The sequence below is a fragment of the Microcebus murinus genome, chromosome 29, assembly GCF_040939455.1.
Source record: "Microcebus murinus isolate Inina chromosome 29, M.murinus_Inina_mat1.0, whole genome shotgun sequence".
Classification (NCBI taxonomy): Eukaryota; Metazoa; Chordata; class Mammalia; order Primates; family Cheirogaleidae; genus Microcebus; species Microcebus murinus.
The window spans coordinates 8,275,690-8,303,648 of NC_134132.1; the positions used below are offsets into that span (position 1 = coordinate 8,275,690).

General features: G+C 33.6%; 1 protein-coding gene and 1 pseudogene across 2 annotated transcripts in view; one reads left to right on the plus strand and one right to left on the minus strand.

Annotated features, from left to right (window-relative positions):
- LOC109730129 (PEST proteolytic signal-containing nuclear protein pseudogene) overlaps positions 1-26,020 on the plus strand; it is a 45,669-nt pseudogene extending 19,649 nt beyond the window's left edge.
- GRID2 (glutamate ionotropic receptor delta type subunit 2) overlaps positions 1-27,959 on the minus strand; it is a 1,185,302-nt gene that overhangs the window by 1,022,431 nt on the left and 134,912 nt on the right. The window lies entirely within an intron of this gene.

Sequence of the window (27,959 nt, forward strand, 5' to 3'; positions counted from 1 at the left end):
TATTTCAGGAATCAGGTTTGAGGAAATTTAGATATAAAAAAGTTTGTAATTGTTCTCTACTGTCAAAATTGGATAGTCGGCCACATAAGGTAGAGAATCTACAGTAATATCCAGGCCTAAATGAGAGTATTGATCTTTAAAAGAAGAGAGAATATTTTTTCTCTATCTTGGCTCTTAAAAATAATTAAACTAAAGCCTAACCCTGTAAATTAGATTTTACTAACAATTTTCATCATAATGGGATCAGGGTATGAACTTGTTATTATATCACTTTATTGGGAATTAGTCTACTCTTTCCAAAATTCAAGTAAGCTGCTTTCATTTAAATTTGATGATTTCAGATAACAATGACTTTCAATAACAAAAAAGTGAAAGTATCAAAATAACTATTAGAATTCTAGAGGAAAACACTCTCCTAGACATTGGCCTAGCCAAAGAATTTATAAAGAAGGCCCCAAAGGCAATCACAGCAGCAACAAAAATAAATAAATGGAACATGATCAAACTAAAAAGCTTCTGCACAGCCAAAGAAACAGTCATGAGAGAAAATAGAAAACCTACAGAATGAGAGAAAATTTTCGCATCCAACACATCTGATAAGGGGCTGATAACTAGAATCTACCTAGAACTCAGGAAAATCAGCAAGAAAAAATCAAACAACCCTATCCAAAGTAGGCGCAGGACATGAACAGAAATTTTTCAAAAGAAGACAGAATAATGGCCAACAAACATATGAAAAAATGCTCAACATCTCTAATCATCAGGGAAATGCAAATCAAAACTGCAATGAGATATCACTTATCTCCAATAGGAATGGTCTTTATCAAAAAGTCCCAAAACAATAAATGTTGGCACAGATGCGGAGAGATAGGAACATTCCTACACTGCTGGTGGAACTGCAAACTAGTTCAACCTCTGTGGAAAGCAATATGGAGATACAAGTAGGTCTACCATTTGATCCAGCAATTCCACTACTGGGCATCTATCCAAAACAACAAAGGACAATCTACAATAAAGACATCTGCACTCGAATGTTTATAGCAGCACAATTCACAATTGCAAAGCTGTAGAAACAACCCAAGTGCCCATTAATACATGAGTGGATTAATAAAATGCGGTATATGTATACCATAGAGTACTATTCAGCTCTAAGAAACAATAGTGATATAGCACATCTTGTATTTTCCTGGATAGAGCTGGAACCCATACTACTAAGTGAAGTATCCCAAGTATCCCAATGGAAAAAAAAAAAAAAAAACACCACATATACTCACGAGCAAATTGGTATTAACTGATCAGCACCCAAGTGTACACATAGAAATTACATTTATCGGGTATTGGGCTGGTGGGAGGGGGGAGGAGGGGACAGGTATATACATACATAATAAGTGAGATGCGCACCATCTGGGGGATGGTCACGCTTGAAACTCTGACTTGAGGGGGAAGGGGGGGCAAGGGCATTATACGTAACCTTAAAATTTGTACCCCCATAATATGCTGAAATAAAAAAAATAATATTGAAAAATAAAAGCCAGTTTTTGTCTTGGCACTCACCAATAATATAAGGTTTTTGTCTACAGATTTCCTAATTACTGTTTTGACAGAAGCTTTTGAATTCATGGGGAAAAGTGCAATCTTTCTTATATTGTCATTCTGATAATGGAAAAATAATAAGTCTACTTCATATTAATTATTAGAGAACATGGAAACATTTAAATAGCTCTCATACTTTATAATTGAAGGAATTATTTCACCTGAGGTCATATGAGAAGTAGATGACTCATTAAGGATTTAAACTCAAGACTACCATACATCTTCTCCTTTGAATCTCCTAAACTGTACGTCTTCCTATGATTTACCCTTATTTTATCATCAGAAAGTCTAAGAAGAACCATCAATTAGATTTTCACAGAAAGACTGTGGGTCAAATTTGAGTTGTCAACATTCATGAGCTGAATGGATAATTCTAAATTGATGTATGCTACAATAACAAAATAGCAGCAATCATTTTTGCAAATATGTCTGCATTGCTGTTAAATATCTAAATGAAAAAAGTAAGAGGATAGACTTTTTTTTTGAAACCTAAGCTTTACTTCTAGTTCAAAAGATGACTTTAAATGCTGGATTCTGGATTAAACACTATTATATACTGTTTCTCCTAAAATACCAATCAGACTGATACAACTTGTGAAGTTACTTCAAAAAGATTTAAATAAACTATTTTTCCTTCAAAGATGCATCTAAACAACACTAAGAATTGTATTTCCATATGAACAAATAAGCATATTTATATCTTCTAAATATATCTTTCTCAATTCAGAATAAAAACATACTTTTAAAAATTTAAATTATATCTATTACAAACCTATTATTCCTTTTTTATCTACAGTCACCTAAATGTTCTGTTGTAATGATAGATTACTAAATCTTCACATTATGGTCTTACCATGCTTTATCAAAGACTAAGTACTCCAGTTAAGTATTTAACATTTTAGATTTATTTACAATAAATAGTAAATATTTTCTTCAAATATCCCAAAGAGGCAAGCAAAGAGGCAGCGCTCTCATAGTGTTTAATATTTTTCTCTTTGCTTTTAAAATATATTCCATCTTCATATGTGGTATTCCTCTTCTCTCTTTAGACTTAACATCAACAAATTAAGTTTAAAAAGAGGAATGAACAGATTTTGTGTTCCTATTGTGGGGATAGGAGTGGGTAACAGGGTAGAATAGGAAAAGAAATCATTGGATATTAATGAAACACAGTTATTTTTAATGTATAAGTTACTATGTGTATATTTGTGTGTGTGTGTGTGTATGTGTGTGCCTTAGTACTTTGAAACTTACGATTTTTCAAAATACTTCTTTCAAGGAGAAAATTATTTATATTTATATGTTATTAAAAGACAACTGATTCTGTTTCCCTTGGGTAAACACTAAGAGAGAGGAAAAATTTTATAATTTATAATATATAATTATATATACATATATCTGTCTATCTACTTAAATGTTGAATATACTTCCCTGAAGAAGCTGTCTTTTCTGGATCCCATATAGATTTATATCAACTATTTTTTAAAGTATCTTTAAGAAAAATACAAAGTTATAAAATCAGTATTAGGTATGATAGTGAATATTTACACAGAATGAACAAAAACAAATCATGAAGCATTACAAATTTTAAAATATCAAAATACTTTAAACATCACAAAATGTAGAAAAGTAACATGTTTTTTTGGCATATTATGGGGGTATAGATTTTAAGGTTTCAATAAATGCCCTTTCTCTCCTCCCCCCACAAGTCTGAGTTTCCAGCATGACCATCCCCCAGATGGTGCACATCTCACTCATTATGTATGTATATACCCGCCCACCGCCCCCCTCTTACCTGCCCAATACCCTATTACTGTAGTACCTATGTGACCACTTAGGTGCTGCTCAGTTAATACCACTTTGCTGGTGAGTATATGTGGTGCTTGTTTTTCCATTCTTGGGATACTTCACTTAGTAGTATGGGTTTAAGCTCTAAACAGGAAAATATAAGATGCGCTATATCACCATTATTTCTTAGAGCTGAATAGTACTCCACGGTATACATATACCACATTTTATTAATCCATTCTTGGATTGATGGGCACTTGGGCTGTTTTCACAGCCTTGCAATTCTGAATTGTGCTGCTATAAACATTCGAGTGCAGGTGTCTTTTTTGTAGAGTGTCATTGGATCTTTTGGATAGATGCCCAGTAATAGGATTCCTGGATCAAATGGTAGATTCACTTGTATCTCCATATTGCTTTCCACAGAGGTTGAACTAATTTGCAGTCCCACCAGCAGTGTAGGAGTGCTCCTCTCCCTCCCCATCCATGCCAGCATTTATTGTTTGGAGACTTTATGATAAAGGCCATTCTCACTGGAGTTAAGTGATATCTCATTGTGGTTGTGATTTGCATTTCCCTGATGATTAGAGATGATGAGCATTTTTTCATATGTTTGTTGGCCATTTTTCTGTCTTCTTTAGAAAAGTTTCCGTTCAAGTCTTTTGCCCACTTTTTAATAGAGTTATTTGATTTTCTCTTGCTGATTTTCATGAGTTCTAAGTAGATTCTAGTTATCAGCCCCTTATCACATGCGTAGAATGCAAAAATTTTTCTCCCATTCTGTAGGCTGTCTGTTTATTTTCATGACTGTTTCTTTGGCTGTGCAGAAGATTGTTAGTTTCATCATGTCCCATTTATTTATTATTGTTGCTGCTGTGGTTACCTTTGGGGACTTCTTCATAAACTCTTTGCCTAGGCCGATGTCTAGGAGAGTGTTTCCAACACTTTCCTCTAGAATTCTAATAGTTTCATACCTTAGGTTTAAGTCTGTTATCCAGCGTGAGTTGATTTTTGTGAGAGGTGAAAGGTGTGGGTCCTGCTTTAGCCTTCTACAAGTGGCTATCCAGTTTTCCCAGCACTATTTATTAAAAAGGGATTCTTTTCCCCAGCGTATTTTTTGTCTGCTTTGTCAAAGATTAGATGGCTATATGAGGATGGTTTTATATCAGGATTCTCACATCTGTTACACTGGTCAATATTCCTATTTTTGTGCCAATATCAGATTGATTTAATTACTACAGCTTTGTGGTATAGCTTGATATCTGGCATATTAATACCTCCTATTTTGTTTCTGTTGCCTAGGCTTGCTTTTGATATTCGGGGTCTTCTTTGGTTCCATATGAAGCGTAAAATTATTTTTCCTATATCTGTGAAGAATGCTGATGGGATTTTAATAGGTATTGCGTTGAATCTGTAGATCAGTTTGGGTAGTACAGACATTTTAATGATGTTGAGTCTGCCGACCCACGACCATGGTATGGATTTCCATCTGTTTACATCCTCTGCTATTTCCTTCCTCAGTGTTTCATAGTTCTCCCTGTAGAGGTCTTTTACCTCGTTGGTTAAGTATATTAGGTATTTTAATTTCTTTGTTGCTATTGTGAAGAGAATTGAATCTTTGATTTGGTTCTCAATTAGATTGTTGTTGGTGTATATGAATGCCTCTGATTTCTGTGTATTGATTTTGTATCCTGAGACATTACTAAATTCATTGATCAGTTCCAGGAGTTTCTTGGTTGAATCTTTGGGGTTTTCTAAATATAATATCATATCATCAACAAACAGTGAAAGTTTGATCTCTTCTGCCCCTATTTGGATATCTTTAATTCCACTTTCCTGTCTGATTGCTGTAGCCAGGACTTCCAGCACTATCTTGAATACAAGTGGAGATAGTGGGTAGCCTTGTCTGGTTCCAGTTCTAAGTGGGAATGCTTTCAATTTTTCCCCATGATGATGTTGGCTATGGGTCTGTCATATATGGATTGTATCAATTTTAGGTATGTTCCTTCTATGCCTATTTTATTAAGTGTTTGTATCATGAAAGGGTGTTGAATTTTGTCAAAAGCTTTTTCTGCATCTATTGAAAGAATCATATGGTCTTTGTTTTTGCTTCTGTTTATGTGGTGAATTGCATTTATTTATGTATGATTTACATATGTTGAACCATTCCTGCACCCTAGGATGAAGCCCACTTGGTCATGATGGAGTATTTTTTTGATAAGCGTCTGGATTCGGTTAGATAGGATTTTGCTGAAAATTTTTGCATCTATATTCATTAGGGATATTGATCTGTAGTTTTCTTTTTTTGTTGCATCCTTTCCTGGTTTTGATATCAGAGTAATATTCGCTTCATAAAAGGTGTCGGGGAGGTTTCCGTTCTTCTCGATGTTGTGGAATAGTTTCTGCAAGATAGGTACTACTTCTTCTTTGTAAGTGTGGTAAAATTCGGGTGTGAAACCATCTGGACCGGGACTTTTCTTTTTAGGGAGATTTTTAATTGCTGTTTCTATTTCAGCTGTTGAGATTGGTCTGTTCAGGAAATCTATTTCTTCCTAGTTGAGCCTAGGGAGGCTGTGTGTTTCTAGAAATTTGTCCATTTCCTCCACATTTTCCAGTTTGTGTGCATAAAGATTTTTGTAGTATTCATAAATTATATTGTGTATCTCTTTGGGATCAGTTGTGATATCTCCTTTTTTGTTCCTGATGCTTATTAGAGATTTCTCTTTTCTGCTTTTCATTAGCTTAGCCAATGGTGTGTCAATTTTATTTTTTCAAAGAACCAACTTTTTGTTTTATTAACCTCCTGAATAGCTTCCCTGTTTTCAATTTCATTTAGTTCTGATTTGATCTTGTTGATTTCACTTATTCTGCTGGGTTTGAGGTTGGTCTGTTCTTCTTTTTCCAGCTCTTTGAGTCATTTCACTAGATTGTCTATTTGTGATCTTTTTGACTTTTGGTTATAGGCATTTATGGAGATAATAGGAAAAAATATTTGCAAACTATATATCTCACAAAACATGATGTCCAAAATCTACAAGAATCTCAAATAAATAAGCAACAAAAAGCAAACAACTCCATAAAAAAATAGGCAAAATCATGAACAGATTTTTCTTTCAAAAGAAGATATACAAATGGACAACAAACATTACTGATTATTACCATAATCTATTATTTTCTGATCATTTGCAAAATGATAATGTTCTAATTCTATCGTCTCTTCTGCATTTGCTGGAAATAATCTCTATAAAATAACTTTTCCTACATGAAAAACTATTTATACAATTAAAGGCAGGATAAATGATTGATCATTTCCTTTTAATTATTTTTAAAATCACTTTCTTCTTATTGTCTCCTCCTTACTTACTCTTACACCACACTCTATGCATACACTCTATATAGTCTCTTATCAAAACTTAGGACATACTCTTCAGTTCTTCCTTTCCTTCACCACATGTAGCCAGATTTTATCTATCTCTTAAGCTTTTTGCCACTCGGTGCTTCTCCACTGCCAATGATTTAAGAAAGATATACTCAGCATTACTTATCAATTGCCATCAAATTAGACTCTAGAATTCTAACCTTTACTTGTAACTAAACCCCTACAGAACTGCTAAGGCGATGGTCCAAAGTGCTTTTCTCAGTTGGAAATAGGAATGACATCACTATTTCCCCTAGTGACCCACAATCAAAATTTCTAAGTTTTTGTTTTGTTTTGTTTTGTTTTCTGTTCCCATGTCCTTATCCTGTGTTGGCATAGAGATCTTAGTTCCGAAGGGAGGGATGCTTCCATCCCGGAGACAAAACAATTTGATTGAACTGGAAGTTAAAACTGCTACCTGGCCACTTTGGGCTCTTCATGCCTCTGAATTAACCAGCAGAGAGGGGAAGTCACTGTGCTAGTTTAGAGATGATACTGACTACCAAGAAAACATTGGACTACTGCTCTACAATGAATATAAGGAAGAATGTATCTGGAATAAAGGAGATCTTTAGGGCATCTCTTAGCAGTACCATGCCCTGTGATTAGGGTCAACAGAAAACTACAGAAACCCAATCCAGATAGGACTATTAGTAACCTACATGCTTCAGGAATGAAGGTTTGGGCCACTCCACCAGGTAAAGAACCACAACCAGCTGGGGTGCTAAAGATAAAGGGAATATAGAATGAACAGAAGAAGATACTTATAAATACTAGCTATACCCATGTGAACAGTCACAAAAATGAGAGCTGTCATTTTCATGTATATTCTTCCCTATTCTTTTTGTGAATATGTGTGTAGAGCAAATATATTTGTTTTCTTTTCTCTCTTATTTCATTATCATGTAACATAAGATGTATTGACTTTATTTCAGAGCATTTAAGTATTATTAATTTTACATTATAGTATTTAATTCATAGAATTTCCAGAAGATTAAACATTACTTAAGAACTTTGCCTCCTCTTCTGGGGAAGGGGTTAGCACATTTTAAATTGCGTGCAGGATAGGTGTATCATAATAGAAGAAATTATGGTCTTTTTATTTTCTTTATTTAGATATTAAGCATGATTTAAGGAATTGCATTCAGGTGCCAAATTGACAAGGGTGAATTTGTGAAGGCCAATTTTATGTGTTTAATTGATAGGGCCATGGAGTACCCAGATATCTGGTTAAACATTACTCTGGGGATGTCTGTAAAGGTGTTTCTAGATGAGATTAACATTTAAATCTAAAGACTGAGGAAAGCAGACTGCCCTCCCCAATGTGAGTTGGCCTTATCCAATCTATTGAAAGCATGAATGGAACCAAAAGACTGAGTAAGAGTGAATTCACTTTCTCTTCCTCTTTTTGGACTGCAACATGGGACTTCACTTGCATTCAGACTCAGGCTAAGACTGGACCTTACACCAATATCTCTCCTAGTTCTCAGGTCTTTGAAACTGGACTGGAGTACTACACCATTGGCTCTTGTGGTTCTCCAGCTTGCTAATTACAAATCTTGGGACTTCTCATCCTCCATAACCAGGTAAGCCAATTCCTTATAATAAATCAGTCTCTTTCTCTCTTTCATATGCATATATATAATTTCATATATATAACATAAAGTGATATACATGCATTATATATGTATATTTATGTATGTGTACCATATTTGTTCTGTTTCTCTAGAGAACCCAGCCTAATTCAGTGCAAGAGCTCTTGTTCAAGAACTTAATAATATGGCCTCTGAGTGTGTATGTGTGTGTGAGATCCATGTCTATATTTGTTTCTTCATTAATTGGTTCCTTTCTATGTTGCACATAAATTTGGGTTTTCCAGACGTATTATTTTTGGTATTTAGGTTCTTAGAACATTGAAATACAGAACACTTCATATTACTTCTAGTAAAATTAAAATTATCCTAGTAGTCTAGGATAATTTTTAGATACCAGGCAAGTAAACATCTAATGCAATAATGCCATATTTTACTTGTTCCTCACAATAACCACTGGGCAGAATTGCACCCTTAATGAAGTTATAAGTTAAATGATTTTTTTCTTTGGTGTCTTTTAAGCAAATGCTTCTTAAATATGAATTTGATAATCTTTTTTAAATTCATACCATCCCATGCTGACACTGAATATTATTAGACTTTAAAAAATAATACTAAAATTGTAACTGAACCAATCTTTTGGATTTCTGCATACTATACATTGGTCAAAAATCTGCATCCAAAAATTATCCAGTGGCAGTCATTTCATATGGATTTGATATGTGATACTTTATCAAGGGGATTTTTATTTCCAACCTGATTTCAACTGCAAGATAAAAGTTTATAATATCTTGCTTCATGGAATGGTAAAGCTTGACTGATTTTCAGAAAAATGAAGGTAACAGAAGAAACTTCTTGTAGTATTCTAATAAATGATTGCAAATAGTTTTTGGTAAACTAAACTATTTACCAAATAGTTTATTTGGTAACTATTTTATTTTATAAAATAGTTTTATTTTATAAAACTATTTTATTTTATAAAATAAACTATTTACCAAATAGTTTATAAAATAAACTATTTCTTAAAGGTCAATGCCTTTCTTGGATTTATGTATTTATTTTACTTTATTTTTAATTGGAGTAAGTAATATTTGGCACTTAACATCTTAACTATTTTTAAGTGTACAGTTCAATAGTGTTAAGTATATCCACACTGTCGTGCATCCAATCTCCAGAACTTTTTCATGTCACAAAACTGAAACTTTATGCCCATTAAATAACTCCTCATTTCTCCCTTCCTCAAGCCTCTAGCAACCACCATCTTATTTTCTGTTCCTATGAATTTAACTATTTTAGATACCTCATATTAGTGGAATCAGACAGTATTTATCTTTTTATCATTTTAGTTTATAAGCTTCCTTAAACGTTCATCAATAATCAACTTTATTGCTCAACCAATTGTACCTACTTGAGGATTTTCCTTACAAAGTTTAAATCTGTGCACAGCAACTGGATTTTGGTGCAGAGATAATCTGAGCTTTTCTTATATTGGCAGGGCCAGGATTTGAATTTATAGTATAGCTAAGCCTCTTGAGTTAACCTGTAGCCTAAATTCTAATTTGAATAATTATCAGTCAAAGAATCCAGTGAAGGAACCAAATCTGTTCTGAAATAAGTAACAGAGAAGGGAAAGAAACAAACAGAGGAATAGAGAAAAAAAGAGAGAGAAAGTGTAGGAGGAGATGGACACATTAATTCTGAGATTCTAGAACTGAAAGTATAGGTATGGGGAAAATATTTATTATTTGGTTACTTGATATAAGTATGAAAAGACTGTTCTCAGTTTGGTCATAAAAATATAACTCTCTAGAAATAATTTATAAAATCTTGATATTGCATTAGATTACAGATTTTTTTTCTTGCCTATCTGAAATGTTCATCTTTGATATATCTCTAAAGCCAATAAAGTGACTTTTAGACAGGGACACAAAATTTGAGTTTCCCCATATTGGCACTAAATGATGCAAAATCAAGTGAGATACATTTGGGACATTTCCCTAAAAGCATTTTTCATATATTCCCAGAAATTCCTAAAAAATTCATATTTTAACTATGGAAAATGTTGAGGTAAAAATTACTATCTTACGTAACTGAATGATGGCAGAGTCCTTTGAATAAAACCCAAGCACTACTCATTTATCACTCAACTGTTTATGATTATATAGATATATATATAGATATAGATATATACAAGGAAACAGAAGATATGAGGCCAATATAATTGAAATATATTTAATATTCTTGAATAACACATACACACACAAGTTAATAGAAGGATAACTAAAGTATAAAAAGCTTTCTAAGGCTTTTATTTGGAAAATATTGTGATAACCTCAAAGATATGGACAATATATTTTTGCTTGCCAGCCCTCAATAAATGTGATTAAAGAAAATATAAATTTATATTCTATCCTGTGTCAAAAATAATAAATGAGTGAATGAGTAAAACAAACCAAATGGCTCCAAAAAAATGGAAGACACTAATTCCCTTCCTGTTGTGTCACTTTAAATTTGCCTTCAGGACTATGTGCTAAAAAGAAGAGGGGCACCTTGCTGAGGGATTCTGTTGCAGAATGGGGCTTGAAACTGGACCACAGTACACAGTGGATTCTGATGACAAGATGAAAAGATGAGTAAGCCTAAGAAGGCATCCAACAGGTCGCAAGTTGGTCACTATTATACAAACAAAAACTCTACTATATGAAATGAAAAATATCTTGCAAATATGTAATTATTCCAGGCATGTTTACAATCTAAGTTCCTCTTTTTATCTCCCTGTACAATTTTTTTATTCCCGTGTTATGGTGCTTATTAGTCACATCCTTAAAATGAAAAAGGAGCTATGATTATATTTTTATGAATAGTAAAATCCAAAGAAAGAGAGTGATTAGTGGCAGCCTAACAAAAGCAGAACAACCTATATTCTCAGAAAAGGTAAAAAGAAGAAAGGGGACTGCAGAGAGCCAGTAGGAGCTAAGAAGGGACATTTAGAATTTAAACTGTAGGAAGGCTTCACAGTAACCGACACCTGGCAATACTCGTTTCCTTGCCTGTTTGCATGGCATCTCCTCTTAGGGAAGGATATGGCTTTCTGCCACCATGATTGATGCACAGAATCACAGACGTGTCACAGCATTAAGGAGCTTCATGACTACAAAGACATGCTGCTTTAAAGTGAGCTTTAACTGAGCTTAAATATAGAGCACAGCTGTCAAACTACACAGGGCTCTCTTCCAATCTGATATCATTAAAATGATTTTTTGAACTGATTATAATTTGAAACGATAGGGATGTCATTACTGGAGGAGATGGGTCGACTCTGGGTCAGAGCTGAAAATCATTGATTGCCTACTATTAAAAATGCTTTATTTTAATGATGTTATAGTAGCAAAGTTGTTGGTTATTTTAAGTATTTGATTGCCTACTTTTTCTCAGAGTTCTAAGAATTTTTATATGTATAATCCAACATGAATGGCAGCATAAACCAAAAAGGTCAAAAGTTAGAAGAATTGCATCTTATTATCAAATAAAACTTAACAAAACAAAATGTACTAGCCAGTCTTCCCCTGTAAAATCAGTTAAGTTGATTATCTGTAGCGTATATTAAACATTTTGTTCACGTGATTTTCAAATAAAGTATTTCAGTTGTACAGAACACATTACAGGCCTTTTCTTTCTACATGCATCTTAGAGAACTGTAATGTTCTAGCAAAAACATAATGAACTGTATTTTAAGAAAGGCAAAACTCTGTAGCTTGGGGTCTGCATTACTCGCATATATACGCCTGACTAAACATCAAGCTTTTTTTTTTCAATATATACTTTCCATGTAAAAAGAATTAATAATTCTGACAAATGAAGTTGGAAACTTGATAACTAGTGTCAGAATAATTTGCCTTTATTAAAAGTCACAAAATATAGATAATATCAACAAAAACAGTATGATTATTTTATTCTCTGTCAATCACAGGATGTACTCAAGCATTTAGAACAATAATTGATCCTTAGTAGGCACTCAGTAAATAAGTGTTGTAGCATAAATAAAAAGATTGCAATAGCTATACCATTTGTTTGATTATACTTCTACAATACTCAAGGTAGATTTTAGGTGGAACAAATGTAAAACACTTTCAACAGTTATCTGAAGGACTCTAAGCCAGTCACATAGAATAAATTCATTATTAATAAAGCCACTGGGCTTCTTTATTGGTTGGAATTCACTTTTATTATAATTGCCAGGATCTGAGATTATTCTGAGCTGAAATCCAGCCTCTCTGTGTTAAATTAGTAAGTGAAAAAATAGATACTAAAGAGAAAATGTATAGTTATTCCACATAATGTCTTTTCTATCTCTCATGCAAATAATCAATTATCTTTTATATTGTCTGTTTTAGTTGAAAGTTTAACTGGAAGATTAGTTTTAAGAAAATAAAAGTGACTGGCACTGCAGTGATCACAATTTGTTAGAGACTAAGGTTAATTAGATTTGAAGGATGAATTCTACATAAAAACAGGAATAAAAAATGGTAAACAAGACAAATTTATCATAGCTGAGCAATTTTTCCTCATTCTCACAGCAGAATTAGAACTGAAATTATAAACTGTAAATAAGTTATAACTGATAATACATAATCATATCAATATATACAAAACATAACAATATTGTATGCATTGACTATGACAAGAAGAAACTTACTGCTGTCAGCTTGATACTTTTGCTTATCCAGTGCATTTGTTGAAAATCACTAATCCAAGCCACTGCTGAATGGAGGCCTGAGATATAGAGCAGTTGCAATAGTGTAAGAAGAAGAAATACTTTATACACATGCCAAACCACAACCTCTAATATCAATGCTTAGAAAGAAGAGAAGCAGACAGAACAACTCAGAGCATAGCTGTAAGCATGGGGTGACTTTGTGATCAAAGGAGTCTGGTAGGCTTTGTGACTATGAGGCAAAGATTCAAACAGAGCTGGATTTTACAAATAGCAGCAGCAGTAGCCATAGAGCAAAGAACAGTTTTAACATGTGCATAATGTGGAAATGACCACTGGCCACGTCTGTCTTTTTGTCACATAGGCTGTGCAAATAGTGATTGCTATAGACGTGTCATTCTTCATAAAAAGATCTAAGATTTTAATATGACATTCATCATTGGGAAAACCTGTGAGGTCAGCTAGGAGGCATCAGCTAGTGGTTATAGTAATAGAAAACCCATTTAATCTTGACTGAATGTAGTAGAGTTAGATTTTCACAGCATATGAAAACAGCAGACTCTTTTTTTGTTGTTTGGTTCAAATGAAATATAAAATGTCTTAAAATCAAATAATATATGTAAATTACCTACATCAGTACCTGAGGCACAGAAGTACTAAATAATTGCTCGTTCAAACTACCATTAATAAATTCAATAAACTTTCATTTATCTCAAATTATCATGAAGTCAGTCACATTGCCAAGTTATAATTATACATAATGGTTGAACAAGAATGAGAATACAATAAGTATGTGGAACAATAAAATAAAATAATGCTGACTATGTGAAATTTACGCTGTCATGGGTAAAGTAGAGCTCATCAATTGGCCCATATAAGCAGCTTAGTAAAAGAAATAGCAAACTTGTTTATATGGGGTTTTCTGGGGGTTTTGTTTTGTTTTTCAGAGACAGGGTCTCTTTCTTCCCAGGCTGGAATGCAGTGATGCAATCATAGCTCACTGCAACCTTGAGCTCCTGGGCTTAAAGCAATCCTCCCGACTCAGCCTACTGAGTAGCCAGGGTTACACATGCATGCCACCATGCCCAGCTACTTTTTAAAAAACTTCTTTTGGAGATGGAGTCTTGCTGGTCTCGAACATCCTGGCCTCAAGGAATCCTCCCCACTTGGCCTAACCAAAGTGCTGGGATTACAGGTGTGAGCCACTGCACTCGACCTCTGTTTATGTGTTTCAATTCAAATTGATGAAATGGGAAGAGAGTTTAAGTACCTGAAATCAGCTCTGAAGTTCTTACTGTTCAATTCTTCCTCAAAATTCTGAAGAAATTAATACCCAAGTTCTTAATCATGCTCTATTTTCTAATTAGAGGCTCATATAATATATTAAATTTATATAAAATATATTTCAAAAAATTTTCCCTCCGTAGGTCTTTATCAGTCATTCATCCATTTGTTCACACATTGATTCATTCAATACATTTTTCTGCACACCTATCATAGTATCAGACATGATGCAAGGAAGCAGGGACACAGCACTGAATGAAAGCAGGCAGGATGCCTACCAACAGGAAGCTGACAGTTTTGTAGCTGAGGCACATATTAGTCAAATTATCATGCAGAAAATATAAAATTGTAGTAGCAACAAGTATTAGGAAAAAGTTCTACATTGTGTTATGACACTGTATGATAAGAGGAAACAGGATTAGGGTGCACTAGAGACAAAAAGGAAGAGTTCTTTCTGATTAAAAGTGGCCCTGTGTGAAAAGACTTTGGAATAAGGACCTGCAACTCTCCAGGTACTCAAACTTTCTCCTATCAGTGTGGATAGATTTCCCAGAATTAAGCAGAGCATGATATGTAGCAGGGACAGAAGCTTGGCTAAAATTTTCCCTTTTCTGGTCAACCTCCTTGTCCTGAACAATTTCAAGTTGCCAGAATTCTGTGATAAACTGTGTTCTTTTGTATTAAATAATAATGTTGCAAAGTCTAACTGATGACATTAGTAAGAAAGGGCAATAGGCTAATGAAGAAAGTGTCAGCTTTTAGTGACAGACAAATATCACAACAATTAGTAATGATATCTATTTATACATACATATACAGTACAGTACAGTGTAGGAAAGTTGTCATTTCTATAAAAATCCTCCAAATGTTCTGTTTATATTCTCTGCTAAAGTTTGCTCTGGGAGTCATTCGATGTGTTAATCCTCTACTTATGCTTTACAGTATATTCACAAATTTGTGTCCAGTCAGTACGTGAGTCATCTCAAAGTAGGTTAAAACTTTAAGACTCAAATACAGTATTCATTTATACATCATCAAATGTGAGATGATAATTTCTCAAAAATATTACAGCCAACACAAACCAAAACGAGGCTGAGCAACAATAAAATAATTAGATGTTAATACTCTCGAGGTCAATCTTTATTTGTTATGCAATTCAAACTATTCCTTGTCATATTTCTAATAGGATAAGATTTGCTAGTTGAGTTGTAAACTAAAATAGCTGTTAAGATAGGTTCTGAAGAGATAAGGAATTAAGGTTTAGGCATCTTAGTGATCTGACAGAACTTTGAAAGAATGAAGAGGATGCTTTATTTTCAAGCATAACATATAACTCTACCTACCTAGGTTCCCAAAGTATTTGTTGACTCATTAAGGCTTGAAATACAGCTATACTTTGATTACTCCCAAATTCATAACTTCAGCTTGGACAGCTCTTCAGCTTTCACTGCAGGCTCATGCAGACAACTCCTCCTTGCTGTCTACAATCAGATGTCTAATGGATATCTCAAGTTCAATAGGTCTAAATTTGAACTCCTCGCTATCCTCATTGCCTTCTTCATCTCAGTAAAGGACAAATCCATTTTTCAGTTGTTCGGGTCCAAAACCTTACATGCTTTTCTTCGTCTTGTGCCCCTAGTCCAACATATCAACAAATTCTATAGATTCTAATCTCAAACTACATCCATAGTCCAAATTCTCTGTTACAACACCCTAGACTGAGTGCCCACCATTTCAGATTATTGTAGTAGCTGTTTTACTTATTTCTGTCCCCCTGCCCTGCCCACCCAAAACAGTCTCTTAACATAGCAGCCAGAGGGATTTTAATGGCCTCTTAACTTTTCTCTCAGCTTAAACTCTTTCCACTCTAAAGCAGCCAGGGGAGCCTTTAAAAATTGAATGTCTGTTACTCCCTACTCAAAATCTTCCAAAACTTTCCCATCATACCTGTAATGAAATCCAACCTCTTTAGTCAGATCTATAATACCCAACTCTCTTATATCATCTTCTACAGTTTTTATCTTCATCCCTCCTCTCTAGGATACCCTGCTCTTACAGTTCCTATCATATCAATATAGTGTAACCATTCCTCCCCTGGTACTGTTATGACTGTTCTTCATCAGCCTCTTACCCTAGATTTTTGCCCCTTCATATCATGCAGTTCTCAACTGAATACCACTAGGTAAGGGCTTCCATAACCTCCCTTCCTAAAATCACCCTTAGCTACGTCAGTTTGCAGCATGCACCATTTCTTGATTTACTTCATAGAACTTATCATTATGTAATATTAGATAATTCATTTTTCCCTTATCCCCTCTTGGATGTAAGTGTAATATGAGAGACTTTAAGTATTTACTGCTATACCCTAAGAACTGGAATAGTGAGTGGTGTGTAGAAGGTATTCAATAAATATTAATTGATTGAATCCAATGCAGTAAGTGCTATGATAGAAGCATTTAGTCAATAACTGTTACCAAATTCCTACTATGTACCAGACACTTTTTCAGAGACTGTGTTTCTAAAAGAAATAAAACATAAATATTGTCCTTAGGAAAAACATAATCTATTTTGAGCGTCATACACATAAGGAAGGGCAAATAAAGCAGGATGCTCTAAAAATGCTATTAAAATTAATAAAAAATACTTATGTCTGAGACAGTTGGGAATAATTAACAAAAAAAGTGGAATTGTGCATTATGCTGTGAAGGAATTCACAATGCAGGAAAGCCATGGAAGAGTATCTCACATAATAGAAGCTACATAGTCCAAGGTATGGGTAAATGAATAAGCTTCTTGGAAGCATGGCACTAATCCTCTATGAATAGGCCACATATAAGGATAAGCTGAAGAGGGACTTAAGATGAAGTTGGAAATTTGGGAATCACATTTCAAGAGTGTTATATGTTGCTTGCCAGGAAGTCATCTAGACAGAAAGCACTGTTATGAAGCCACTGTATCAGGTAAAAGAGAGGAAGAAAAAAAAAAAAAACTAAATCACTGCTATGGTTGATGAAAAGAAGGACAAATTGAAAGCTCTTATAGAAGTAGATCCTAAAAAAAAAAAAAAAACAGGACTCAGAGATTAACTACATTTAGGGTATGAGACATAGAGAAAGGAAGATGATTCTGTGGTTTCCATATTTAGGACCAAGTAAAGAGTGATTCTCCTCACAAAAAATAAAAATAAATTATAGGTGGGAGAGCACATTTAGTACCATTAAAGTAGGCAGTGAGAAATAAAATAATTTTTTATTTTAGATGTCTTGAGTTTGAGATTTTTTCAGGACATCCAGGTGGTGTATCTGAGAGGGAGCTAGAGATACGCTCTGTAGTTTCAGGGAAAGATCCATGCAGGAAATATATGACACTCTTCAAAGAAGACTCAAGTGAAATGATGCATGCAAAGCTACCCAAAATGCTAACTTCACTTGATTCTGAGAGAGCAGAATCATCAAAATGCTGGGAGTAGAAGTAAACCAGATTGTAGTAGATTAACACATGAATTGACAGTCAAGAAACAAAGATGGTGAAAGTAGACTATTCTTTTAAGGAAATCTGCAGGAGGGAGGGAAAGTGCCAATAGCCTGAGTAGAAGACAGGGATGAAAAAGTATTAGAGGAAAAAATAAAACATTTACTAGTAGAAGCATAGGAGGCTGACAGAGGAAGAGAGAACCATGATAACAGAAGGAAGAAGAAAAAGAAAAGGCATATTAGAAAAGATGAAAGATTTGTCCAGAAACCAATAATACCAATCTCCCCTCCCAGGTTTTGTTTCTGTTATATCGTAAGTAGAAAAATGAAGGTGCATTATATATCTACACATTGACCCAAAATGAATGTGTATAACTTGGGAATACACAAAATGAATGTGTATAACTTGGGAATAAGGCTCTATGCTCTCTAATTACTGTAATAATAATGCCTTTCAGCAAAGCAAAAAGAACAGAAATTCATTATTGCATACATATGAGACACAGTAATGTCTACATATGGAAAATCATTTTCTCTTAATCTAATAAAAAAACAATTTTTAAGCTGTCATGTACTCAGACATTCAACAAGATTCAGTATTCCCCTAGTCATAACAAATTTTTCTCAATATAATTAATTGGCAATCAATGTTTCTTCTAATTATTTTGCTACTGCAAATAAAATGTTACGTTACATTTTTTAAAAAATCTTCCATATTTCTTTAGTTACAATTTTACTTACAATCTGCTTTAAGCATCCATAACCCTTTTTGAAAAGTCACACAGATATTGTATAACAGTATCACATACAGTCCTGCTCAGAGATTTAGTGTTATTCTAATCTCCAATTTCCTAGAAAAGAGTTCAATTTCTTTATCACAAAATATTTTAGAATTCTACTACCATATTCTTGTACCAAGCTAGTTGTCTAAAATTGATTTTCCTTTTCCACATTGCATGCTATATTTCATATTCCTTGAATCTTGGCCACTCATGCTTACAAAAATTCAGTTAATACCACATTGAATTGCCCAAAGGATCCCACAATAAAGATAAAAATGTCTCCTTAATTTTAAAGCATTCTATGAATTTAATATATACTTTTTCATTTCCTTGGTGAATATGCAAATACAGAATTATTCTTAATCTATACCTAGTTTCATATAATATTGATTAAAGTATCTTTATTGCTCGATATAATTAATGCCAACTTCTATAATTCTTTACTTTTCAAATATAAAAAGAGGTGTCAGGAAATGCTTGTAGCATATTTAATTTACTGACACTCTTCCTCTGTGAACAATACTTATTTAGAAGTATATGCCAATATAAAGGATGAAAGATATACATTGTACTGCAAGATATTTTCATCAACTATTTAGTGTGTGACTATCAGGTACTCCTCTCCTCTGGATCTACATCTGTAAAGACAGATTTAAGTAATACCTTCCTGGTAAGCTTTCCTTGTTACCTCATAACTCCCTCCCCTCCACTCTCTGTCTCACCTACCATGCTGTTTTCCAGACCCTTACAAAAAGTGAGTGTACAAATGCATATATGTATTATTACGCTAACACATTATCATCATGACCATTGCCTGTGTACAATTTTTTCACTATGCTGTGAATTCTCAAGCCTAAGATCTGGCATAGAACAGGTGCTTCATATATGTTTAATGGTAAAGAGAAAGTAAGCAGAAGGAAAAGAGAGAAATAGTGATAAGATGTATCTTAAATTTTAAGGGCTCCTGACATGACTCTCACTTCTTTGTAGTAATTTGCCTTTTTCTCAGCAGTGTTCTAAAGTTGTCATCTCATCCAGGTCATTTAAAAACAAAAAGTTATGTGGAGCTCTCTTTGTAAGTCTAGAAAATAAATGTGTCATTTCAATGGGTTCACATTAGTTGATTGCTCTGAGAATCCTATTATATCTGCTAAAAAGAGAATCCATGCATGTGTTGTAAGGAGAATGGCAATGACTCTGCATTTTATGAGGCTATTCATAAAGCAACTCTGGTTTATATAGTGCAAAAGCTCTAAAGTTTTCTAGATTAACTCTACTACTTGATGCCATCTTCACAACATCTTAGGTTATATTTTCTCTTTTTCATGATTCAAAAGTTTAATGAAATATTGCTTACAATATTTGAACCTGTTATTATCAGTTTTACTAGTGTTAGGATTTAAAACGAGGACAATTTTATTGCCTTTATTCTCCATTATAAATATTCATGTTGGAAAAAAAGCCTGAATATTATTGGCTCATGTATATGCACCAATATTTTTGCTACTCTAAAATGAAACTTATTTTTTTCTACTTTGATGGCTAGATAAATTCCAGCCAAAAAAAACGAAAGAAAGAAAGAAAGAGAGGAAAGGTACTATTTTAATGAACCTTTGGATGCAAGCCAGCATGATTATTTCAAGAACCTATCTGTTTTTCTCATAAGATTTTCTCAAACCGCCTGCCAAATATTCATGATCTACCACTAACCATATTACCAAGAGCTTTTCAAGTTGGAGAGACTTCATCTTATTAGAAACAAAATTACCTCAACAACTGCTACAAAAGCTTATGAAAGAAAAATACCTGCTATTAACTTCCTTTGACGTGGGACAATTACATTATTTATTAGGATTAGGAGGTCCAAACACAATTGGGCCTTTCTCTTCTGAGTCCAACCTCAACATATTCCTGCAAAAAGTCTACAGTTTTGATGTCTTTCCTACAGGCTGTCTCTTCACCATCACCGCTCTGAATTCTATTTCAAAGGTTACTTAGCACCCTGTCCTGTCACGTAACACTCCCATGACAACGAGATCCCTAGGAATTTAGCTTTTTCTCCCATTCTGACAACTTTTCTTTTATAGTCTTATCTCATGGAATGGATCTTTCACAGTGACTCAAATGCACATCTCTGTGATTTTTACTTACATTATTCCAAACACAAAGAAAATCCTTTCCTCTTCTATTTGGGTAGGCACATGTTACTCATAGTAGTTATTTTTCTGATCTTTTACAAAAGATTTTGATCACAAAAATCACCTCTCAACAACAGCATCCGCTTGTGATTTTTCCTTCCTATTAAGTTATACTGCAATTACAGTCTGCTTAATGCACTTAAAAATTATTCATGTACTATGCATTTCTGGTCCTGAACTGATACATAAATCTCTTATTGCTATTTTCATGATTTTATTCCTTTATTTCTTATCTCTTCAACTAGACTATTATTATCTTGAGATCAAAAAGAGTGGTTTACATTTCTTGAATACCTACAGTTCTTCCTAGCTCTGTACCTTCTACCGCATTGAGCTCAATAAATATTCATGATTGTTCTATAATAGATCCTTAAGCGACCCATGGGCATTTTATTAAGTAGTAAAAGTTTCCCTTTAGGTTTATCCTATCTTTATAAAGTAGGAAAAATAATTCTTAGCATTAAGTCATAGCTATATGTGTTATAAGAAAAGAAAACATATAGTGCTAGTATGTTCAATGGGAAGAAATCATTCTGCTTCTGGGATTTAGCATCAGACAGCATTTTAAAGAGGCACTCGTATTTAAGCAGACCACTGAAGGATGCACTGGATTGAGAAATACAGGTATAATGATCTTGGAAATAAGTTTCTGATATATTATAATATACTTCATATAACATTGGAAATTTTTTTTAAGAAATCTCTTAAAAATTGATAGTGAAATCAAAGGATTTGGATAAGACCATAAATTCTAGTCTAACTTGGATTTGGTTGTATCTCTCTGTGAAATGAAGTCAGTTCCAATGCCAATATAAAAATCTTAATAACTTAATTATAAAATGCACTTAGTAAATTTATTTTACCGAAGATTTGGAAAGCAAAAATAAGCTACACTTTACTTAAAATTTCAATCCCTGAAATTCAAGTGGAAATGTTTTTTTAGAAGTTAGTGTTATGAGAATAGGAGATATTCTTTGTCTACACATTCTCAGCTTCTATATAGCATATACATAATTAGTGCAATGCCTTCTGAGTTTGCGAAGGAGAAAGTGTTTAAATAAAATGATGAGATCAAGGTATCCACATTTCAAAGAATCCATTTTAAAACCACCTGTAATAAGAAGACTCACCTCTTCATCTTTCCTTCTGAAAATCATATAGCATTAGATCATTGCCAATATTTGCAAAATTATACTACCACTTCTGCTTAGTAGATTTCTAAGAAGTCTGGGTAGGTAATATATATCCTTGTATTAAAATTTAATTCTCCCTTTAAAATACTTATAACTGTATCCTTTAAGATCAACCTTCTTACTTAAAACATTTTTCTATGTATCAGGCAGGTGTATGTATGTACATTACATTTAACAAAACTATCTTGTAACATCAAAATAATTTCATTAGCTCCTTTTCTATTTACTCCTTTGATTTTCTTTTTCTGTGGCAACATATTTAACTAGAGTTGAAATCATCTGAAGTTTTCAAGAAAATTTGCTTTGTAACCTCTAATAGTGATGGAATATTTGATATTAGAATTAGTGAATGACACATTTTAATATAACTTTTAGTTTACATGCAATTTTTACATAAGTAGAAAAGGTCATCTTTCTAACATCGATTGAATTTATAAGGTAGAAATGGAAATTTTAAAAAAACTGCAATAGAAATACATTTTTAAAAAATGTTAAATACTTGCTCACTTTGTGGTAACAGTATCATCATATGGTTTTTAACTAAATTGGTATTTTTTTAAGTAAAGAAACATTGACCATTTAATTTATAATTCTGACAACAGCCAATATGCAAAGGAATAAAAGGAGATACCTATGTTAGTTAAGCTGTTGTACTTAGAAATCACATAAAGAAGAGAAAAAAACTGTGCTATGATTCAAGAATGAAAATAAGTATAAAAATTTAAGCTGTGAAAATATTCCAGGCCTACATCTAGAAACACAGTCATCAGACTGTTGCATATTCCGCTTTTTGTTTTATTTCAGCATATTACAGGGTTACAAATGTTTAGGTTACATATATTGTGTTTGCCCCACCTGAGTCAGAACTTCCAATGTGTCCATCCCCCACGCACTGTACCCTTTAGGTGTGTATATGCCCATACCCTCCTCCCCCCCTCCATATGTCTTCTGATTATTTTTTTTGTCTTCACTGTCATATGAATCACAATTGGAAATATATGTAAACAATCACTTTTCGCTTAAGACAAAATTTTAAAAGTGTAGTTAAAAGAAATTTTAAACACTGTTGAGAATATGGACTCACAATGATTCCATTGTGACTAATTAGTAGATTGCAACCTAGTAGATGCTGGTTTGAGAGCTGGGCAACCAGAAGGGCACATAGGGTAAGGGCGGAGACCTCTAGTATGATTTGTTCACTGATGCTTGAAGGGACATCTGCTTCCGAGAGGGTACTTAAGAGCTTGCAGGCTTTTGGTACTAGAGGGAGAAGGCACAGTGAAATGATGCTGCTGTGACATTTTCCTTTACTCCGAAAGCATTTCTCTTGATAAAGGCTACATATATAGGTGGAATTCCCTACAAGCTGACATGTTCACCATTGCCTTCATGCCTCCTGTGCCAATCCTATATTGTGATCACATCAAAAGCAGTATCCTTGTCTTATTCATAATATCATCTCATAGACCAGCTTGATAAAGTGCCTAGACATACTTTAAGTGTTCAACAAATGCAGAATTGAAATGCTGGTACAATGAGCCCACTGGCATAACCTACCACTTCCCAGATGCTCTGGCCAGCACACACTTCATTCTTTGCCATGCAATAGTTGGCTACCCCTGTATCAATCAATTACTGCCACTGACAGTAATTACTGTCAATTAAAATATACTTCTGAAAACAAATCATAGGGAGTTCCTGAATGCATTCCTACTGCCCTTTCTTCCTAATCTAATTCAATTAGCCAACACCCCTCCTGAGAGAAGAATCTTCAGGGGCTGGCAGGCAGAGCTGGACCATCTGAGACAGGCTGAAGGTTTGTATTGGTATTCAGAAAAATGGTATATAATTTTCTGTCATAACGAAAGAATGAGAAACAGAGCTATAAAGATCAGGGGCATAAAATGGGATATGAATGAATCCTCAAAAGGAAAAGGAGTTCTGGTGGCCTGTTTAATACTGGGAGAGCCTGGTGGATTAAAAAGGATACTTATTTAAGAAACCTTCACCCAAAAGATCTAGTGGTTTTGATGGCCCCAGAGGAGCTTCCAGACCAGGTGTTGGTCATTGTTTCCTCATATTCCTGAGGTTACAAGAGCCCTAGCTTCATAGCTGAGAAAAAAAGGAAGAAGGCAAGATTGTTTCTGGTTCCTGGAGAGGAGAGATTTCATGCCAGCTGGAATTTCTTCAATGCCAGAGGCTATTCACCAATTTCAGGATTTAGCTGCTTACAACATCCCAACAACAAGATTAGAGTATTGGTGAGCAAAGTAATGGCAGCCAAAAACAGGAATAATAAACAAAACATACTAGTATTTGTATCTATTTCATTTTGAATATTTATTTATTTCATTTGTATCTGCTTCTTTTGGAAGATTAGATACAAATGAAACAGTTGCTAAAGAAGTCAGGTGACAATCTGAATAAAAACCAAGAGGATTTAGAGAAATTTCACTTAAGTCCATTTAAACACAAGACATTTTAAAATTTAATCTTCATGGAATGTATAAAAAACATGATTTAAAAATTTTCCAACTTTAATAAGTGAACTGAGAAAAGAAATGTCACTACTGACCTCCTAATTATTGTACTAGAAGATCAAGTGGAAGCAATATCTCAAACATAGAATAAAGTACAAAACTAAAAATTATGAAGAAAAAAATAAGGAATTTATAAAACAATACTGACATTGAAAACTTTGCAGCTAGATAAGGATAAGTTGCTGAATAAATGATGTTAACAGAAGAAACATAGCTAAAAATAAAATCCTAATAAAATACCTGAAACTCATAAAGAGAAAATCATGCAATCTTTAAGACTGATGGATTTGAACCAAAAAGAACAAAGAGAAAATTGTCATTAACTTTTCATCCACAATAATAGAAGCTAAATAACATCAATAAAATACGGGATTCCAATCTACAATTTTGAATTAAAGATATCAATCATCTGTCAGAATAAGAAAGAAGTGTGGACATATAAAAACACATTCAGAAAATATCGGACGGGAAGGCGGGAGAGGAGAAGGCTGAAAAGTCGCAGCGAGCTGGAGCCGCCAGAGTAATGGAGGGGAAAGTTCCAGTCGCAGCGCTGAGAAGAGATCAGCTGAAGAAGAAGCTGCAGACCTCCCAACAAAGCCTACAAAGATCTCCAAGTTTGGATTTGCCATAGGTAGTCAGACAACAAAGAAAGCATCAGCCATATCCATCAAACTTGGATCAAGTAAGCCTAAAGAAACTGTTCCAACTCTTGCTCCAAAAACTCTTTCAGTAGCAGCGGCTTTTAATGAAGATGAAGATAGTGAACCAGAGGAAATGCCTCCAGAAGCAAAGATGAGGATGAAGAATATTGGAAGGGATACACCAACATCAGCTGGACCAAACTCCTTCAATAAAGGAAAGCATGGGTTTTCTGATAACCAGAAGCTATGGGAACGAAATATAAAATCTCATCTTGGAAATGTCCATGACCAAGACAATTAAATGATGTGTTTTGAAATTGGGGTGTGGGGTGGGTGTAAAGTTAAAAAGAACAGTTTCCTTTTTTAAAGAATGGTATAAGACTATCTTTGGAGCCGCTTTTTTTTTTCTTTTTCATTTTTTTTTAAGATTGAGTGGTACACTAATAAATGAGAGTTTGAAATTAGAGGTAATTTATGTTTTATATACAGATTTCAAGACATTTGCTAATTTTGTAGTTTCATGTGATTAGTTTCCAAAAGTTACAGATAATAAAGAAATCAGAAATGGTACCTTTTTAAGAATTGCATATTTTTTTAAACACAACTATTAGCACATTGAAAAGGAAGCAAAAAGTTATTGTCTATTTAAAACTGCAAGCATTTACCCTCTTAACTCCCTCATTACCTAAACTGGCTCCCAGGAACAGCCTTATAGAGAGAGGGAGTATTGTATTGGGAGGGAAATGTTACTGAACTATTGACTGAAAGTAAATTTAGATAAAATTAAAATACAGCTTTTTTTCCTTATGGGCATTTGTTTTGTTTCAAGTCAACATAAACTAGGTATTGCATTGCTATCTGTGGATATAGACACTTAGCTCTTTTTTAAAAAATAAATAAATTTTAAATTTTTATGTAAACTGTTGAGTATTTGAAATAGCTCACTTCACCTTAAATGGGTCTTGTCTTTCTTCACTAGCCTTCAAAGGAAAACCATTTGCTACCAAAGTAAATCAGTATTTTGAATGTGCTTCTCCTGGTTTTTGTTTATTAGCTAGTTCATGTAAGCATTTCCACCAGAACTTGAGGCAAATCATAAGGAAGCTGTTTCTTTTAAAATACAAACCACCACCAAAAATTTAAATGTACATATTGCTTAAGTATCTGGCTGTTTTTATTTTTTAAAGGTATAAACACCAAAAAAAAAAAATTTAACATTGTACGAAGGTGGAAAATGAGAAGATGCACTTTCTGTAACTTTGTCTAAGCATTTAAGTTACTAACTTGTGAAATCCAATTTGAATTGAACTTAACTACAGGCTTTCTTACAAGTACAATTATCTGGTTTATTTTAAGAATATACATATTGACCAATGATGGCCTTTCAAAAAGCACATTTTAGGTACTGAAAATGGAAGGAAAGAAAATGCATCTTCAAACATTTTATGGAATCTCTCACCACATTTACTTTGTTAGATTTGTGAGTTTGTAGGATGTTTGTTTTTGTATTTTTGTATTGTATATGAACTTTTTTTTAATGTGACAGTTACACATCTTTAAAAGCATAGAGACAAAAGAAACATACAGTATAATGATTCCCTTGAAAAGTCCTGCAATGTTAAAATTTGGAGGCAGCTTCATTCTATTTTATTGGTGGTAACTACTCGCTGAGCTCTTTTAATAGGTAATAACTCCAGAGAAGCAGCCTGTGTATTCCTAACACTTTCTTCACTTGCTTTTAAGTTTAGAATAAGCCCCAGGTAAAACAATGGAAATGTATATAGAACTCTTAGTTCTTACATGATTTAATTTTATCAAGATACATGAATTTAACTTACTTTAATGTAGGAAAACTATCCATTTTTGTCCATTTTAATGTTTGTTAAAATAACATCCCTCTCCTACATATTCTTTTCTTGACCCAAATGAAATATAACCTAAGGTCAAGATGGGAGAGAGAAATGACTGAGATGAATGTCTTTACTAAAATACCAATAAATTTGTCAAACTCAAAAAAAAAAACAAACCACATTCATAGATTTTTATCACCTATATACATATACTATCTTTTTAAAAATTCTCAGGAATGGCTTCTTCCATTGGAACTTTATTTGTGCTGAATAATGATTCTTGAAATAGAGGAGATAGTCTATAATGTAAAAGCTATTAATAATATTGAAAAAAATATTAAATTGTTTGAGTAAATTCTAAGAAGTAGAGAAAGGAATCTAAAAGTGCTTGGACATATTTATGTAGAGGAAATGGACAGCAGAACTGGGAAGTAAAAACATCGTAGAGGAATCTCACCAAAGAGCAAATATGAACTTCTGGAGAATCAGACACTTTAGTGGAGCAGGGAGTAGTTTCTATTTTCCTTTCAAATATGTTTGATTATGAATGTCAGGAAAGGAGTAAACAACAAATATAAAGTTCTAAATATAATAAATAGCAACTTAAACAAAAATAAGAAAAAAGGGAAATTATAAATAAAATAAGTGGTATAGATATCCACAATATATCTTTGTTCTTCAAACTAAATATTTGAATAAAGTAAGAAAAATACTCATATTAAGATAGACTCTAGGCCGGGCGCGGTGGCTCACGCCTGTAATCCTAGCTCTCTGGGAGGCCGAGGCGGGCGGATTGCTCGAGGTCAGGAGTTCGAAACCAGCCTGAGCAAGAGCAAGACCCCGTCTCTACTATAAATAGAAAGAAATTAATTGGCCAACTAATATATATACAAAAA